Below are 19,217 nucleotides of genomic sequence, written 5' to 3' on the forward strand. Positions count from 1 at the left end.
TGTAAAAATCATGATATTAATGGAACACGGAACAGTGCTAAGAGCGTTTTCCTGCCAAATTCTGGGATATTTACTATAAAGCAGAATTTCTGTTTGTGTGATATATGTATAAAACAACAAAAAACTCTCGAATTTGGGGTGGTATCTTGAAATTTGAAATGAATTTTCAATTTGAAATTTGTAGGGCAACGCAAATATTTTCAGTTCAAGACGTTATTTATAGTATGAGCTATGGAGAAATACACATTCAACTCTATTTTTAAAACTTTTCATAGAGATAAATGTTGAAACTTTGATGAAGCCAGGTAGAACAACCAGTAAATATCTAGTAAAATTGATTTGTAATAAATGGATAGATTGGATTAAATTGTAAATATTGATATACTTAAATTTCAATTTGGGAGGTGGGTATAGGTATCGCCGGCCCGGGAACCATTTATTGGATAACCAACACTTCTGCCATAGGTCACCCCGAGTGGTTGGCTACTTTTGGCGACTTAGCAGGGGTGCCCAGGTTCACGTTGCGAGGTTTGTCCAGGTCTTGGCAGCGGATGCAGGACTATCACGACTCATCACCTTGCACCGCGGCGCGAGGGATGCATTCATAGGTCTGTCACTCCTGGACACACTGATCCCCAGATTCCTACCCACCCTCATATCCTTTTCCTTCCCAGAATTAACTCTTTTCCCTTTTTTTAAAGACCCTCCACACAGCATCGCCAAAGATAACATAGGCATCGAAGAAAATATTTTCCTCAGGGCCTCCTGTGTGGAGCTAATGAAAAATAAAATGAGTTTTTTATCGTGCTTGAAATGAAAGCCATATACTCGTACGTACTTACGAAGAGTTTTTGACTTCAATTATGAGGTTCAATCATGCTAACTAGTCACAAAATGTCTGAAAAATAAACGGTCAATTTTTACATTTCCCTTCCACTAATTTCATCCCACGATAACTGAGTACAGACATATAGTATGATTAGTGATTACATTACAAAGTGAATACAACAACGGTGCCAAAAATTGTCAATTTAATGTATGTATAGTTTTATATACTTTTCACAATGTAAAATATAAACATCAAAAGGTAAAACTTTAATAAACCCAAGCCGTTTATTATAACTACACCTTCTATGTTACTTTTGATGAATCTCACTTATTAAGAAACTCGTCAAATTATTGGTAATCCGGTTAAAAACGGGATTGCGGGCCTTGTTCGAACGCGTGTTCCAACATCATGATAGTGTATTCAAATTTACTAAAAGTTTATCAGGAAACCTCTTAATACATTCGTTAAAGGTCGAGGTTACCGAGAAAATATTTCGCCGACGACGGTTTCTGGCATATCTTCGTGGGTTTATAATTCGTCTCCCAATTTCTTCAGCCCCACAACCATTGGGGATGTCATTAGCCCGATTTTCGATTTTTGAAAATATTTTTAAAAAAACTAGCAAATCTCCCGCGATATTAATGAATTGCCTTTCTTTCACATTAATTTAGGAAGGGGAACAGATTTTCTTTTTGATGGTAAAATTGCCAATAAAATGTTTGAGATCGAACAGCCGACGACAATGTTCTGGAACCGTTGGTTAGACTTCACTTTGTGAAGATAAATAATTTGCTGATTGATGGTAGCTTCGCCTAATAATTCACGCACTATTTAAGTTAATTACCCCTAGCTATTAATATTATAGTACTTACTCCCGTTCTAAAAATAAACGAATGATGGTAAAAGATAGATCTCTATTGATTATTTTTTTCCGTGAATTTTATATGTTAAAATTTAAGTTTATAACATCAAAATTAATTTGAAATAATGAAAAGGAAAGAATGTCACGCGGAAATCAAGATCAATCATTATCTAACATTTCATGTTTTTTTATGTACGAATTACGAGAAAGCAACGAAGCAACTGCAAGCGGCGTTTCGCGCCATTTGCGGTTGCTTCGTTCCTTTCTCATAAGTTGAGGTGCAGTTCGTCAGTTCGGCTCGCGTATGTATACGTAGCATCAGGTACGGTCACAACGAGCAGTTTGTTATTGGTGTATTTATTGGAAAGGACCGATTTAATGTAAGACCGTTATATTTCACATTTTAGAATTCGGGTAAAAATGAATTAATGTTTAGGCGATTGATACGCATTTTTTTTAGAATAACGTAAAGTAACTTTAAATTTAATTAGAAAGCCAATTGTGTGTGCGTACTGTAGAAATGCCTTAATTTATTTATTTATTACACGCCCTAGTAGGCTTTTCTTTAAAAAAAATACAAGCATTTTATATCAGAGTAAAGTAAATTGAAAGTGGCTTAAAATTGTGTTGATTTTTACGACACGAATTTTGTCGAATGAAGAAGAAATTAGAACGACTTGAGCTTATGTAGATTCCGAAAGGTTCACATGTGTTGCGAGACATAATTGCGTGTTTACAGTTTAAGAAAAGTGCATTTTTCTATTTAGAATATTGATCGAAGTACATTGATAGTTTAATTTCTCTTAAAATATGTACTACCTACACTTGCTGTCTAATCTGCAAAATTGCTGCTTATATTTTTACGCTGATTGGTCAGCTCTTTTACGTAAAAATAAAAGCGATTTTTCTTTAAAATAATACCAATCTTCCCAAATCATTACATCGGATGATTTCAGGTGTACTTTCATAGGCTCAACTTTTCATATCCTTAACACTGTTTGATGATGATTGTTCCATTACTTTCCTTCCATCCAAGAAGTAGAAGACAGAAGATAATAATATTTATAACCAGAAACAACGAGTAAACAAACAGCTCCCTACCAGCCACGATGACTCTGTAACAAGGAGCAGAGCATGAAATAATACTATAATACTGCTCGAAGCTGACATTGAGTTGTAGGAGAATAATTGCGGGTATGCAATGCCACCGATCAATTTGCCGACCGCGACGTGCCGTACTAGGAGTTGATAGTCGCGGCGACCGGCAACTATACTCCCGGGCTCGGCTCGGCTCAGCTCGAATCGGGCACTATCTGTTTAGCCTTCGCATTCCACTGGCGATCATCGCTCGTACTGAAAAAATGAAATCATATTCCGCCTGACCGAGGCAATCCGGTGTCGACTGCAATTTTCTGCCTCTGCAATGGTCGGCCGGATTACATTGTAAATGTGGAATTGCGGTAAAACTATGAAAGACTGAGGTCAACATTAGCGCCCAGCTTGGGCAAGCTTGGTACATCAAGGGAGAAAAGGGGGACTTTATTCCATTAGGATCAGCACAATCACTTTCAGGGGAAATATTTGCGAAATGTTTCATAATGTACACACAAATGCAGTGGATACAAAAACATTTAAAAATCCATTTATTTATTTCTTTTCGCGATTTTCATTTTCTGGTTGGTAGATGTATTACTAAGCGTCACAACTATTCCAGATTCCGAACATAATATTATGAAATTTTATTTTATTTTATTTTATTTTATTTATTAGCGTTATAAACAGTCTTTATACATACATATATGACAGTTATCAGAGTAGTTATGTCATTGACCAATAAAATAACGACGAAACAAACCATAACAGAAAAATACATAACAACATACCTAATACAAACAATTCTGATAAAGTACATCAATTATCAAAAATGTGTTAATCAATTGAAATATTTAAAAAAAAAAATAAATGAAAAATTAAGTTTTTTGGTTAAATAAGATGCAGTATCACTTTTTTACGGATGCTGTGAATTTAGCTAGGTTCGTGTTAAACACATCGATGTTTGGGCATAACCTATTAAATGTGCTACAGCTTCTTCTTATAAATACATTTTCGAGGTAATTTGTATTGCTTTTAGAAATATAAAACGTATCCAGAGATCGAGTAACTCTTTTTGGACATTTGAAATGAATATTTTGTAGTAAGTATGGGCTATCAATATGGTTATGAAGTATCTTATAGAGCATCAATAGGTCTCTGATATCACGGCGTTGTTCAAGAGATTTAAGGTTTATAGGGACATAGTATTCATCATTTCGCATGCGATAAGAGACATATTTGATAAACTTTTTCTGAACTCTTTCTAGATGTGCTTTATAAGTAGAACAATGAGGGTTCCACACTGTCGAAGCGTACTCCAGGTGGCTTCTGACGTAAGATATGTAAAGAATCTTAAAAGTTTGTGAAATTCGCATCAAGAAAACGAACTAAAATTGTGGTTTTATCCTGCAAATACGCAGACGAAAGAAATAGTTTAATCAAATATCTTTACTTGTAATTAACCACTTTGATTGAATTAATAAATGATAGCACACCAGGTTTCGCTTATCTCAAGCTTCGCCAGTTAATATAATTAACCCTAAGTGGTGTATTACAAAGTGTGTTTTTTCATTTAAAATATAATGTCACACCCCAAAGTATTTGCTTTCTCCAGAAAAAGATACATTATTTGAAACCTCCAGAGTTCAGAGTTCAGAGCTCAGAACATTATTAGTTTATCTTTTAGATAAAGCTTTTTTGTCACAGTCACCTATTAGAAATTCACCAGATTTTAAATTTAAAAAAAACGGTTTTGTGCCACTGCGTGCATTTTATATAGTGACATATGTTTGACCTTCTGAAACAGTTTTGTCTTCGGAAGGCTTTAAACCATCAGATAAATACCAAAAAAAATAAAATACCTCCATCAAAAGGTTCGAAATAACAACATTTTCTTTTCCTTTCCTTCCTTTCCCTTTCTTTAGACGGAGCTAGTTTGATAACCGATATCCATTGATCATGTCGATGCAGAAGAATTTCCCGAACACCGCAAAAGTTTTTTCGTCGTTGGTTCCTACTAGCAACAAGCAACCAGCCAACTAGTGAGCCGCGTTAACCTCCTTGACAAGGCAAGTTGTCATAGCGCGCACCGTAGGCATACAGGCGCGGTAGTCCTAACCGGCGAATCTGCGAGATAATGTCCAATCTGTGTCCACTTGGGTTGGGTACACTGTACACCGGATAGTACAGCATACAAACATACCACTCCAATGAGAAACAATGCGATTTCGTGGGAGTATTTTAAGCTTTAAAAGGATTGAAGTCATTATGTTCCTCGCCTATTTAGCGTAACGGACAGAAATTTACAATCACGTAAATACGTACAGGTATATTTAGATAACGGAGAGCAATTAAAATTCACGTAAATACATATGTACAGATACATTTACGTAACGGAGAGCAATTTAAATTGACGTAAATACATACGTACAGATACATTTACGTAACGGAGAGTAAATTATATTCACGTAAATACTTACAGATACATTTACATAACCGTTTATATTCACGTAAATAAGTATAGATATATTTAGGTAACGGAGAGCAATTTATATTCGCGTAAATACTTATAGATACATTTACGTAACCGAGAGCAATTTATATTCACGTAAATATTACAGACACATTTACATAACGGAGATCAACTTATATTTACGTCAATAAATGCAGAAACATGTACGTTAAGAATCTTATATATTCTAAATATTTTAGATTTTAAAGGAGCTTAAAAGTATTTTCCACAAGCCCAGCAAATTTACCTAGTAAGGTCTTTCATTGATATTTGAGGAATAATAATATAATACTATTGACTATTTAGGTTTGCCGAACTTGAGACATGACGGGGTTCTTAAAAAATAATCAGAAAAAAGAATATTACATTTTTGACTTATTTTACTAGAATGGTTACCTAGATAACATTACTAATTACTACATTATAATATTACAATAAAATGGATACCTCAATAAATACATTACAAAAATATATCCAAACACTTAAATTATTTTTTTAAAATTTAGTTTTCCAACGAATAATTTACAATAATATTTTGATGATTTATATAGCGCCGTTTTTGTGCAAAATCACCTCAAGGGCGCTATATACTTAAATCAACAAAACATTGAAAATACAGGAACATCCTTAGCACGACGGGTGAAATAATACTACAGATTCATTTACTATACTTTTTTTTTCATGAAATGATAAATAATTAAAAAAAAAAAAACAAAAAGCAATGGCAACCAACATGCGAACGTTGCAACTAATAAATGTTAATTATAAATTATGAAATAACTTTTAAAATTAAATTAACAAAGTAATTTTATTATAAAGACTAGCTGTACCCCGCTACGCGTTGCTGTGGCTCAGTGTGACTGTGTTGATAGATAAACAATAGCGCGTGTTGCTTTTACGTGCAGTTGATTTTACCTGTCACAAGAGATATCTATATAATATAGGTATATAAAAACACACGCGTATTCGAATGCAACGTTGTTTCAAAATTTCAATGCAATCGGTGAAGAACTATCTGAGATTTAAGATTTCGAACAAACGAACATTGAAATTTTGATTTATATAGATAGATTACACGAAAATTATTATTCACAAAGAAAATACTAAATTTACTAATTATTTATCTCGGATGCTAATACAACTTAATACAGCGCCCTTGAGGTGTTTTTTTTACAAACACGGTGCTACAAAAATCAAAAAACTATTATTATTATTTTTCCATCTTGTACTTTTTAATATAAAAAAAATTCTCGAAGGAAAATAAATTTTAGAAGCTTTGTGGGTTTTTTGGAACATCAGATTTAAAAAAAAGAGTTTATAGAACCATAATATTTTCAACTAGAAAGAAAAGAGTCATCGTCAAATATAGGGAGATCAGACTTAAAACATACTTTGAAACCAAATACACACACTGAAACCGAAACCACTCAACTGCACTGTAAAACACTACATAATGTATTTATAATTACTTCATACTATTCATACCATTAAATTTATGAATGTAAATAAAATGCTCAGCCGGGAGATGCCAGTGGGGATATCATTATCTCTACTTGTTACAAAAGGGACGATAATAAAACATTTATTATTGTGTATGTTGCCCATTACGTAGACGCGAATCATAAGCACTACAAACAAATAGAACAAATAACCATACACTTCAGTGAAGTAACTCTCAGGCTTTCAATCGTAGGCGAACCAAAGACACCTCTTGTTACCTGAAGTTTTACGGTTGTACGAGTCAAGAGGGGCCACTCCAGAAACACGGCGGTGTAAAGGTGGGTCCTTAGTTCCATTCGAGGAATTTTTACACAATATTGGCGGGGGACAAAGCACAACCCAAAATTTTACGACTAGACATTCCGGCGACCGGGTAGTATTGTTATGCTGCTTCGCCAGAACCTCGGAAGTGTTTGCTAGAAGATTTCAAGTTCCTAAATAAATAATCACCAAATTACATATTGTAGCGATGCAATAGTTCCTAAATTGAGAATAACGATAACTGAAGATCATTTTGAACGGATAAAACAATAACCAACTATTTGGTCGCCTATACATATTTTGGAACCTGCAAAGCCTTAACGATCTCATTCAAAAAGGTTTCTATGGTTTCTATTATTCACCTGCAGAATGCGAAGGCATTCCAAAACAGGTCTTAGTAGCATCATCCTTATCTCCTTACAATATGTATGATATTCGAAACATGACAAGTTTTTTTGCTAAAATAAGAGAAGATTATTAAAATCTTACATCGAAATCTTCTGAAATTTTTATAGATATTATTTCAAAACCCTTTTACGATAGTCTAAAAATCGTACTTAGCGCGACAATACTCATATTTTTCTGCCAAAAAATCAAAAATCAGATTTTTCAGATCCATTCAACTAACATTTGGCCGGTAGTTGCTAAACGTACGTTAAACGTACTAATTCGGCTGCAAAGCATTGTTTTATTTGCACGACGGTTCATTTTATCCCAAGTTCTAAATATGCGTGCAAATCTCTTATTTTCGCGGGCCTTTATTAAAGTGGAACAAAAGTTCGGACAAAGAAAATTATATATTTGAGGATCGGACGGAGATAATGCAAGCGAAGCATTTCCAAAGATGCATCTTTTCTTATCTAATTTCCAGAGATGTGCTTTATTTCAAATAAATCCATTTCAAATGGAAATGCAAAATGCAAAATAGGTATTTTCCATTTTGCATTTTAAATGCTTTTTTAAAAACCATTTTGCATTTTGCATTTTAAATGCTTTTCTCAATGCATTTTCCATTTTAAATGCTTTTTTGCAACATTCTTCCTACTTTCTCAACTCATCTTTTTTTCATAAGCCCCAAATAGGATAAATGCAACTTGATAAATGTAAATTATCTATGAGAGATAATTTAAATTTATCAAGTTGCTCCCTGGTAGGAGCCCTGGCAATTGAGTGATACCATTACAAAAAATACTGATTCAAATACTGAACGTGGGGCCATGACGTTGTAATATTAAATGTTAGATAGCAGTTTCTATGTTTTTACGTTGGCAACATTAGTCCTGCGCAATTTTTTTGTGGTTTCATAATCTGTAGTCGTGGTGTTTTTGGATTTACCATCAATATGTTTGTTCTACATTGATGTCCATTATTAAATGACAAAATTGTTTAAAAAATTCTATAATTATTTTAATTGTTTGACCTGAGAAACCATTTTGCATTTTCAATGCATTTTGAAAATAGGTATTTTGCATTTTGCATTTGAAATGCTTTTCTAAAAACCATTTTGCATTTTGCATTTTCAAATGGAAAAGTTTTGATCCATTTCCATTTTGCAATTCAAATGGTTTTGGGTACCCATTTTGCACATCTCTGCTAATTTCCAAGTCAAAAGAAAATCGGTTTACAGCTATAATTCTTTTATCTGTGTGGGAGGAGTTATACATTATTATATTACTTATTACTATATACTAAATGAGCTTTTACACTAGCGACCTGAGGACAAGGTACACACACGGGGAACACACTTCGAGTACAGTATAACCACGCAAACAGGGCGCTGCTCGGCCTCCCTTGGCGATGCAGTGCCTCAGAGGGAAGGATGCATGGGTTTCCTGCCTTGATGCGCCAGAGTAGCCGGAACGAGTCAGCGCTACCGGAGATCGGAAAACACTATTGTGTTGTGTAGGCCGTCGCCCAGTGGCAGAGCGCGCCCCTACACCATAGATGGAGAATTTACCTCAAGTCACCGTAGTCGTAGTACAAATGTTAAAAATATATATTTTTTTAAATTTATGAATATAATGTAATGTATTTATTTAGAAGTTTTCACATGGCAGACAGAGTATTGCACTCACCTCTCTGTTCAGCTGATTATTATTATTACACATAAATTTGTTTTTTATTGTAAATTATGACGAGCGACAAACTTAATGCATTTTACAAATAAATTATTATTATTATTATAGTGTATTTGTAAAAATAATAATGTATTTAAAATAAAGTCGCTATTATAATTTTGATAGGATTTTCAACTATCATTTAGACAATTTCTTCCGGAAGCATTAGAAAAATTGAATTAAAATTACGGAATAAAAAATTAAAAAAGAAAAACAAAAAAGTGTCAGTCGGCGCATGGCGGACCGTTTTAAATGGCACAAACTTTAGGGCCAGTGTATTAAGTTTAATTTGTAGAACTCAATTTTATTTAATTTAAAAAATAAAATAAAATAAAAAAAAGAATTAGTATAATTCATCTAATTAAAGTTCAGTTTTCATTAAAGTTATGCCATATAACTGGAGAATAGTGAGTGATATAATAACAGAACGTAAATAGAACCGTCAGAGAACACGAAAATTAATTTGATGAATTGTTCTAATTCTCCGAAACAACTGACACTAAGGGTTAAACCAGAATATTTATTATATGTATACTAGCTGTACCCCGCGTTGCCGTTGATCAGTCTGTCTATGCAGATAGAGAAAAAATAGCGCGTGTTGCTTTTACGTCCAACAGATTGCGCTGTTTTAAAAAACATGCATGTTTGTCCAACAGACGGCGCTGTTTTTTTCAAAAAGCCATGTTTTTACCAAGTTATAACATAGATCACTGTAGAGGTGTATTATAAGTTTGTACAGCACCCTTGAGGTGATTTTGCACAAAAACGGCGCTATACAAGATACAAGTCATCCAATTATTATTACCATAGGTGACATCCATATAATATAGGTATATAAAAACAGAAGCGCATTGGAATGCAACGTTGCGTTGTGTCAAAAGCACAAAGCGCATTGGAATGCACGTTGCGTTGTGTCAAAAGCACAAAACCATCGATGAAGAACTTTCGGACATTGAAGATTTTGAACAAATGAACATTTACTTTTACAGATAGAAGAAGATAGATAGATAGTTAGCTTACTTACTTACTTATCAGAATTGTGTATTCCAGAAGATTCCAATTCCCGACAGTCAACCCTTAGGTCAGCAACGTCATCAGCTATCGGAAGGTTGAAGGAACCAAAGCGCACACCAGATACTAAGTTCGGTGAGCGTGCTTTCGCCGTGTCAGGACCTAAAGCCTGGAATGGACTGCCGCATGATTTGAGAATGATCGCAGACTCGACAGAATTTATTTCAGACAGTCGTATCCATAATTTCAGAAAACTCCACGTTCACAGTCGACGGCAATTTAAATTAACAAAATGTAAAAAATACTAAAAATAAAATAAAATAAATAAAAATAAATAAATAAAAATGATAACAACTAACAATTTGTATGCTTTTTAAGACAGTTAAATTAAAATAAAACTATAGCAGACTTAAGGTCATGCGATTACCAGTGTTTTTTGATATAGTGTTCTCTGCGTGCAGTTTTATCTTTTATAAGCATAAACTTTTTAATATAAGTGTGTTTGTCGGAAGTGACTTGCCAGGTAAGTATTTTTGGTATCTTTTCTAAATAACAAATGTAGATCCTAGGAAATAAATTGTACAGCGCCCTTGAGGTGATTTTTCACAAAAACGGCGCTCTACAAATTATCCAATTTATTATTATTATAGATTTTAAAAGCGTACTTAAACACAGCGAAGCCTGATGAAACTAGGTACTAAGTAGGTACATATTATTAAAAACAAAAACCTTTCAAGGATACGTCTCAAAAAAAAAAACTTCCAATTTTGAAAGTGATAACATTTAAATTCAAAGCGAAATTTCAGGAGCTCAATAACGAGAATTACTTTCAACTTATTTGCTTTCTCATCACATCACCAATATACTTACTTTACTTGAGCATGTGTCGTGTGCGTTCCCAGTTTTTTCACTTCCCCTGTGACTAAAATAGATTTAAAGCCAGCCCCCAAAATTATACATTAAACCGAGGTGATACGTATGAGAATACACGTGTGGTATAGGGGTTCTTCTTGAGGGGTGACTTCGAGCAAGAAAGGAAGCAGCCACACTTTTTGTACCATCGGCTTCTTAAAATATGGTTTCTCCGGCAGATGCTACGAACATCACTTTCATTTAATAAAAATAGCATAAATTATTAGAAAAATAAATTGCACTTAATATTAAAAAAACTATTATCGTAGCTTTCAGAAACAATCAAACAAAAACTATAGTATATAATCATAGTGGATGACTAAACTATAGTATATAATCATAGCGATTTGAATTTCACAATTTCCATTTGACTGAATTTTCAATCGACATCAACCTTCCAAGATATTTAAGTTGAAAAATATGTGTAAGGATATTAAGAAATATGTTGTATATTTGTGTACAGTGTTAAATTAAATAATAGTGCTATGACGTTTGAAATTTTAAATAATTAAATAATGCGTAAGATTCGTTCACCATGATCGATTCATTTTGACGTTCAACCGGTCCAAGTAAAAGGGGAGAATTATAATAACCCCCTCTGATGAGTAGAATGAAATAAAATCAATGTATATTATATAGTCTATCGCAGTCAACATATGAGTAAGTACCTACGACTGATTGACAAACCAATTTAACAAACTAACCATCACGTAGTTTCCCCAGGGGTAGGCAGAGAGGACGGACCGCCAAACAACTCAGTCTTGGCACACGCTCCTTGCCTCATTCACATTCATACATCGTCTCGTACATACTCCGACATGGCCCGACTCTTGTATCCGATACACTTGGTCGTGCCACGCCTCGGGCGTCCCGACATCTTCTCCCATTCACATTTGCGTTATATATTCTCCTTACATTCCTTTCTTCGTTCATTCCCTCTACATGCCCAAACCACCTAAGCGTGCCTTTCTAAATCTTACTCATTGCGCTTACATCAATCAGCCTTGCATTATTTGCGGATCACCACATTTGTCACACGATCATACATAGTTTTACCACACGTACGCCTCAGGGATCTCATTTCTACAGCATTCAGTCTACTTTCATCCTTCCTATGCCAGTTCCATACTTCCTCACTGCCATCACCAATTTTAATGTTAAAGATTACTGATAATACCTATGCACAAACGAGTAGACAAGTGTAAAAATGAGAGATTCTTACGATCAAACTGAATAATACATAGTTTTGTAATACGCATGTAAATTACAAATATATAAAAAAAAACCAAACGAATAAAGATATTTAAAAACATAGTAATAAATAAAATAAATAAACCGACAGAAATCAGCGCAGTCGGAACCGGCTATAGGTACTAATCATTGGGGAATATGATTAAAGTCGAATATTATAGAGTTTCTTTAAATCTGATATAAGGAATCATTTGGACAGATATGACTAATATTTACATTATTAGACAGACGTACATAGATATTTCGGAGGCAAAAGTTAAGCAACACATCATTAGCGAGTAAACTCAACCGGAACTGATTATACATCGTGCAATCCCATTGTTAGAAAGACAAACTTTATTCAGAAAACATTATAAATTCTCGAATAATAATATTCTTCTATTGTCACACGAAAGACAATGCTGGTGTCATTGTGGAAACGTGAGTATTTTTACAAATTCCCAAGGTCATTTAGACGTCAGCAGAGAAGGGATGATTTGGTCATATTTAATTGATTAATTTATGAGAATACCACGGCCGCGGCAACCCAATTTTGTGAGCCGGAAAGAAATAAGGCACGGGGAAGAGGAAGTGCCTAAAATACAGTTTAATAAAAAAATACAGATCGTCTATTCTCCTCTTCGAAAACCATCCGAGTCCTTGTCTGTTGTAAACCCAGTCGTGTGACTGTTGTCGCAAGTTATGAGATTATATATATAGATTAATTAATTCAAATATTATATGTTACGTAGGAAAGGGTTGAAAGAGTTGAGAAACTAGTTGCCAAATTACAACACAGTCTTAGTTGCGGATAAAATGCACAATAATAATACATAATGGTCTTATTCTTGAAGACGCATGTTTCAGTTCTTGGGTAAGTTCGTAAAAAGTATGTAGCATGGAACATGGAACCCATTTATGAAATTTGTTAGCAATTCTATGAAACTGGTAGCTTCCCCCAAGCGTAATCGTTAGCCCCTTAGGAACAGGATATTGGGGTTAATTTCATTTCCATTCTCAGCTCGAACTCACCCCTCTAAATACGACGAACACGTGCTTAAACTAAAAGTAGACCTCCTATGAACATTGCGTCAAATAAAATAGGATTCACAAAAACTTGATGCGATTTTTAGTTGAAATACATAATTTAATAATGCGTCTAATAAAGGTATAACGTAACATTAGCCACCTTTGATAGTTTCAAATTATGATGTAAGTAAAATGCCCTTGAGCTGATAATGCAAAAACGGTGAATGAATGTACCTACTCAAAAACACATAACTTACCAGTAGCATCTACCTAGGTATTCTGTATTGCGCTGTTTTCAATGGTAATATTCGAGAATGAGAGATTTATTTTGACTTTTTAACTAATTTTAACTAATCTCATTGTCATTTCTATATAAATAGTAACTAATCTTATGACTACCACAACACGGGCATTAGCCTAGTGTGGTAGTCAAAAGAAAATGTACTGCATCATCGTGTGAATATTTATTAAAGATATATATTTTTTACAATCTGTTTAATTTTATTACAAATAAAAACTAATCTGGGTAATTTTACTATAAATAGTAACTAATCTGGGTAACTTTATTACAAAAAATAACTAATTTGGGTTATGTTAATACAAATAATAACTGAGCTTAGTTATTATTGACGAAGGAGTGGTTACTCCGGTCGGTTGAAAAACTAACAATAGGTATAGTGACATATATTTTCAATTCACTTGTAAAACCGCCCAATTTAACGTTCACATATTAGTAAACAAATGAAATGAAAGACTATGGATATCATAAAGATAGAATGAGAAACCGGAAGGCAAGTACGATTAGGTTTTAGTACAAACATAGTTAGCATTATATAAATATCTATGCAAGCATGTGTTTTAGTAATATCGTTGTATGATCGAGACATTCTAGACATTCTGTGAACAAATCGGAATCTTTTAAAACATGTTAGTCTTCAATTAATATTTAATTTTTGTTTTTACTTATTTAAGGCGATGCCATACGTAGTAATGCAAAATCACGTGTTTTTGGTTTGAAAATTTGGTCGCCTAGAAATGTTTCAAGTACGATTAGGTTTTAGTACAAACATAGTTAGCATTAAAGCACTAATTATTAGCACTAAAGGCCGCCACACACGGCTTTCGTTATGTTGGAATTTCTAACGGAGATAATTCCCATATTATTATCTTGATTGTGTGTGATTTAGAAATGCCTTTATGGACATAAATCAATACGATGAATGCAAAAACTATCTCAGCTCCCATCTATCAGATTATTATGATCCGTTCATCCGTTTTTGAGTCAATTATTCTACTGCATTTCCTCCGACTTTCTTATTTATATTTCTACGGCACTAAACAAGTTATATTATTTATGAAAATATCTATGCAAGCATGTGTTTTAGTAATATCGTTGTATGATCGAGACATTCTAGACATTCTGTGAACAAATCGGAATCTTTTAAAACATGTTAGTCTTCAATTAATATTTAATTTTTGTTTTTACTTATTTAAGGCGATGCCATACGTAGTAATGCAAAATCACGTGTTTTTGGTTTGAAAATTTGGTCGCCTAGAAATGTTTCAGATGCTTTAATTAAATACTGCGAGTAGAATACATCATGGCCTTTGAAATAATCGAGTGTTTTTTAGATAAGTATTTTTATAAGCCCAGAAAAAAATAATGTATAAGGCCTATGAAAAATGCTTTGAAGTTCAAAATCTCCTACTTACGAACCCATTTTCGGTTATGATTTTATTGTATAATGTGGCAAATTAAGTTATTTATAAAATGAACGAAAAAAATTTAAATATTTATGCCTGAACATCCACAAAATAAAATTAAAGGCACTTTTTGGCCATGTTTTTTTCTTGCATAAATCAAAACAGGCGGATGGTGTTAAGCGGGAATTTAAAACCTTATCGCCATCTACGTAAGGGTTGTTATTGATAGCGGCTCAATTTAAAATATTACACGACGTAGTACTTCACCTTAAGTAGCTTTGAGTGCTCTTCACGTTTTATGTTTCATTGCATATTTTTAAGCAGTTGATTTAATGATAAAATAAACTAATTTTAAGATTAGACATTCATTACCTTTAAATAATGTAAAACAATAAGCAGGTACCCAGTGCCCATTTAATAATAGTCAAGTCTCCATATTATTTATTAGTCTTGATGATGAAAGCTGTAAAGCATTACGAAACGGTGGCAAACCTCTATTTTGGTTACACCACATTACTAGCATACAATCAGCAACAACCCCGATGACATCAAAGACAACCACTCAGAAATAATATGCGTCGATTTATCTGGGTGTGCGGTATGCATCATTCAAAAAGCAATATCGATTCACAAAATTGCAAGCTATCGATCTATTATTTATTTTTGTCACAGCACTTCTGGTGGGTAGTTGACTGGTGTTGGTAGTCTGGTAACCTTTGAGAGATCGGGCAGCGGGCACTGGGCATGGGCAGCAGAACAGTGGAATGCGACCGACAGCTGCTTCCCCCCACCCGGAGTAGGCAGCAGCGGTTCTAGGTTAGGTGGTACTGGACGGGTACCTACCCGCACGGCACGGGCCGTCTCTCCTCTCCTTTATCCAGAATGCTGGCAACATTCATCTTTTATTCGCCGATTCGAAATTTGAATGTGCCGCGCGTCGCGGTACAAATGTGTCGCGGTGATAATGGCCGAAATCGATCGATATTATCGAGATTATAAAGGACCCTGACATACCTACACAACACACAGCATTGTATTGATAATAATGTCGGAACTGAATGGTGTTGATGAACGTCATCATATGGAACGTAGGTATATAGAATGTAAAATTATAAAGAATTTTATTTAGAAGGAATTTCGCAATGTTTTCATGTTACGTTTGCGACAAAAACAATGTTCCAAACGTTGTAGCATTACTTTATGATATCTCTGTACACCCATTTAAGAACACATTTTAGAAGAAAGTACCAAATGAATATGTTTTAATTAAATAATTAAGTAGATGGAATAAAATTAAAAAAATGTTGTGTTACCTTGTTATAAATCTCAACTTCAGAATCCGAATTCAGAGATGGACCATCACAGGAACTCGGTAAACAATTGACACAATATTCCGATAAAACAACAACTAAACAAGTTGACACTTGTAAATAAAATAATGTACTAAGACTTAAATAACACAGGAAGGAATGTGGCACTAGGAATATACTTAAGTTTATACACAATGCACAAAAATTCACGAAATAATAACGGACAATAATAGTATGTGGAACGTTCTGAAAAAATCAATACTACGCACGGCTATGCGGGTCCAACCGCATTCCTTCGAAGTTTGCTTTAAAATACAAAAGGCCACATGAACGATTTTCACAGAACACCGTAACAAACCGAAGCACGATGTTGTGAATTATTTTTAAGTAAATTCAAATACCGGTGACGACGGAAAAACGACCGCTCGCCGCTAATATTGTTGATGAATTAATAATATTTGACATTTGTGGCTAGGCTGCCGCTATAGGAATGCTTGGAATGTCAAAAATGCCGGCGCTGCCATCTGCGGGCAAACACGCCAACTAACGGCCGCAATGGCGGCGCATACGTTCAGGGGATTGGCGCGCGCAATCAAACCATGTTATAAATAAGTTCTTCTTTATATTGCCAATTAAATACTTATCTGGTCTTGCTATTACATGTTAAGTATTTAATAATTGGACATTTGTATAGCATTGTTTGAGTCCATAATTATATTCATACAAACAACACAGGAGCTATATTTTTAAAGCCTTTACATAGTTTATCATAGCAGATGTAGTTTAGTTATCAGAGTCATTGCATTGATTGCCGATAGCAAATATTTACCAAGGGATATTTTTGGCATCAGTTTTCCATTTAATACATTAGGCTTTAATAAATAATAATAATTAAAAACAATTTTACGCGCTCCACGTTACTCTGGTATGGTATATACATAATAATCCTTTACCTATAACAAATATATAGGTTCTTAAATAAATGAAATGAAAATACTTGGTTTTATGTCACTTTATTGATAAATTTTATTGTATACAAAGTGACTTAAAACCAAGTATTTTCACTTCATTTATTTAAAATGTCAAGTCACAACGTGTTTGCATATTTTGAAAAATTAAAATAAGTTCTTGTTGATTTTTCAGACAAATCTAATTACTATATTATCTATAGCTACGTTGTTTCTTAATGAATGATATATAAATCCTCTATAATTACTATTAATAATTACAAATATAAATTATCACAGTAAGTGCACCTTCTAAGAAATTTTTGTAGTTAGGTACTTACCCATATGTTTCTCACTGTTATTCTGAACCCGACCTTTCACCGGTCTGGACAAATTGGTGAACAAAAAGTAAAAGCTCAAAAAAACATTTTTAACTAGAGCCAAATCAACCTACCTCTGCTATTTTTTATAATAAATATGAAAAGTTGAGTGCCAGATATAGACGTAAGGCGTCGTTTTGGCCTGCATACGCCCAAGAGGCCCCGGCCTGAGTCCCAACCTCGGGGAGGGGGGAGGGGGGGGCCTCGGCCAGGGATCGATTCAAAAAAATATATTAACTCCACACTTCAGGCACTCCCGATTCTTCAGGCTTAATATCTCATCTTCGGGGATGCTGCGAATATGGTACACGTTGAGGACACAGGATTTAATAATAATAATTTCATAATAGGTATATCAAATTTTCCAAAGGGCCCCAGCTAGGTTCCAAAGTGATACACATTGAGGTCACAGGGCTCACAAAAAAATAATTCACATGTTTGTGTAAGTGGAAAATGTTACTTATGCAATGATGACTTAGCTAGCAGTAGTTCGAAATTTCGACGCTTGTGCGCGAATCCGACGCATTTGTCCACTCGGCTACTACCCGGTTAAGCTGATATGTTTTAAAAGTTTTTAAACAACACTAAAATACTTCCGTTTAAGAAAATGCAAAAGAATTTTCATCTAAATATTGTTTGGAAAAATAAAACTCGAAAGCTTTCATTGGTTCGAGCCTTGCCCGCGATATTCGACCGCGGCGCTTTTTCCGTGCCTATTTGTGAATGTCATAATTCTTATTTCCCTCCCTTCACCCACACCAGATACCTATCCCATCTGGGAATTACGTGTAAGAAATTTGGCCTTTTGCGTTTTTCCGCGTTTTTATGGTTTCATATTCCACTCCCTTCACACTGCATATCTACCCCAAAAGGATACCATTGTAATTAGTCCCAAAAGTTTCGGGACTTTGTCGGAGTTGTAAGGAATTTTCCACTCCCTTTTTCTACGTCATTTATTACAGTTGGGGATGTCGTAGTTCCATAGGGCTCCGAGATTATTTAAAAATTGGGACTAATTTGGGGTATTCGTAAGTATTTTTTATATCTACGTAGGTAATCTACACATTTGAAAATAAATACATTTCTTTTTTATTTGACCTGCAAAATACAATTCAAAATAATATTTATTGGGCCCCTCCAAGGCTTAAACGGTCCTGTTCATAATCCCGAGCAACGCCGGGTAGACGTAGCTGACGTCTATGTAAATATTTCTAGTTTATTCTGACTACTTCTTTGTTCATCCTCTGTGACCTCTACTATAAACAAATTAAGCTGCCCCCCTTACTTAAAAGCTTGCGACGCCCTGCATTGGCCTTTAGGTGGGGATGCTCTTTCCACCTATGTATGTAGGTACTTTTGCTTAAAACTTAAACAGAAACTTATCAAGTTTATAAAGTAATGAACGTACGCAGAATCCGCCTATACAATATAGGTACTACACACTTTCTTCTATTCTACCTATCTACGTACTAAGTAGGTACCAATTCTTAGATCACTTACATAATATTTATATTTCTTAGG

At 34.3% G+C, this 19,217-nt stretch overlaps 1 protein-coding gene across 1 annotated transcript in view; it reads right to left on the reverse strand.

Annotated features, from left to right (window-relative positions):
• Tgi (Tondu-domain-containing Growth Inhibitor) overlaps positions 1-16,835 on the reverse strand; it is a 105,001-nt gene extending 88,166 nt beyond the window's left edge. Inside the window, exon 1 of the mRNA XM_089634813.1 lies at positions 16,373-16,835. The gene's annotated coding sequence lies outside the window, so the exon portion shown is untranslated. The remainder of the gene's footprint in view (positions 1-16,372) is intronic.
• Between the last annotated feature and the right edge of the window lie 2,382 nt (positions 16,836-19,217).

The sequence above is a fragment of the Hesperophylax consimilis genome, chromosome 1, assembly GCF_061612785.1.
Source record: "Hesperophylax consimilis isolate HC1 chromosome 1, BYU_Hcon_1.0, whole genome shotgun sequence".
NCBI lineage: Eukaryota > Metazoa > Arthropoda > Insecta > Trichoptera > Limnephilidae > Hesperophylax > Hesperophylax consimilis.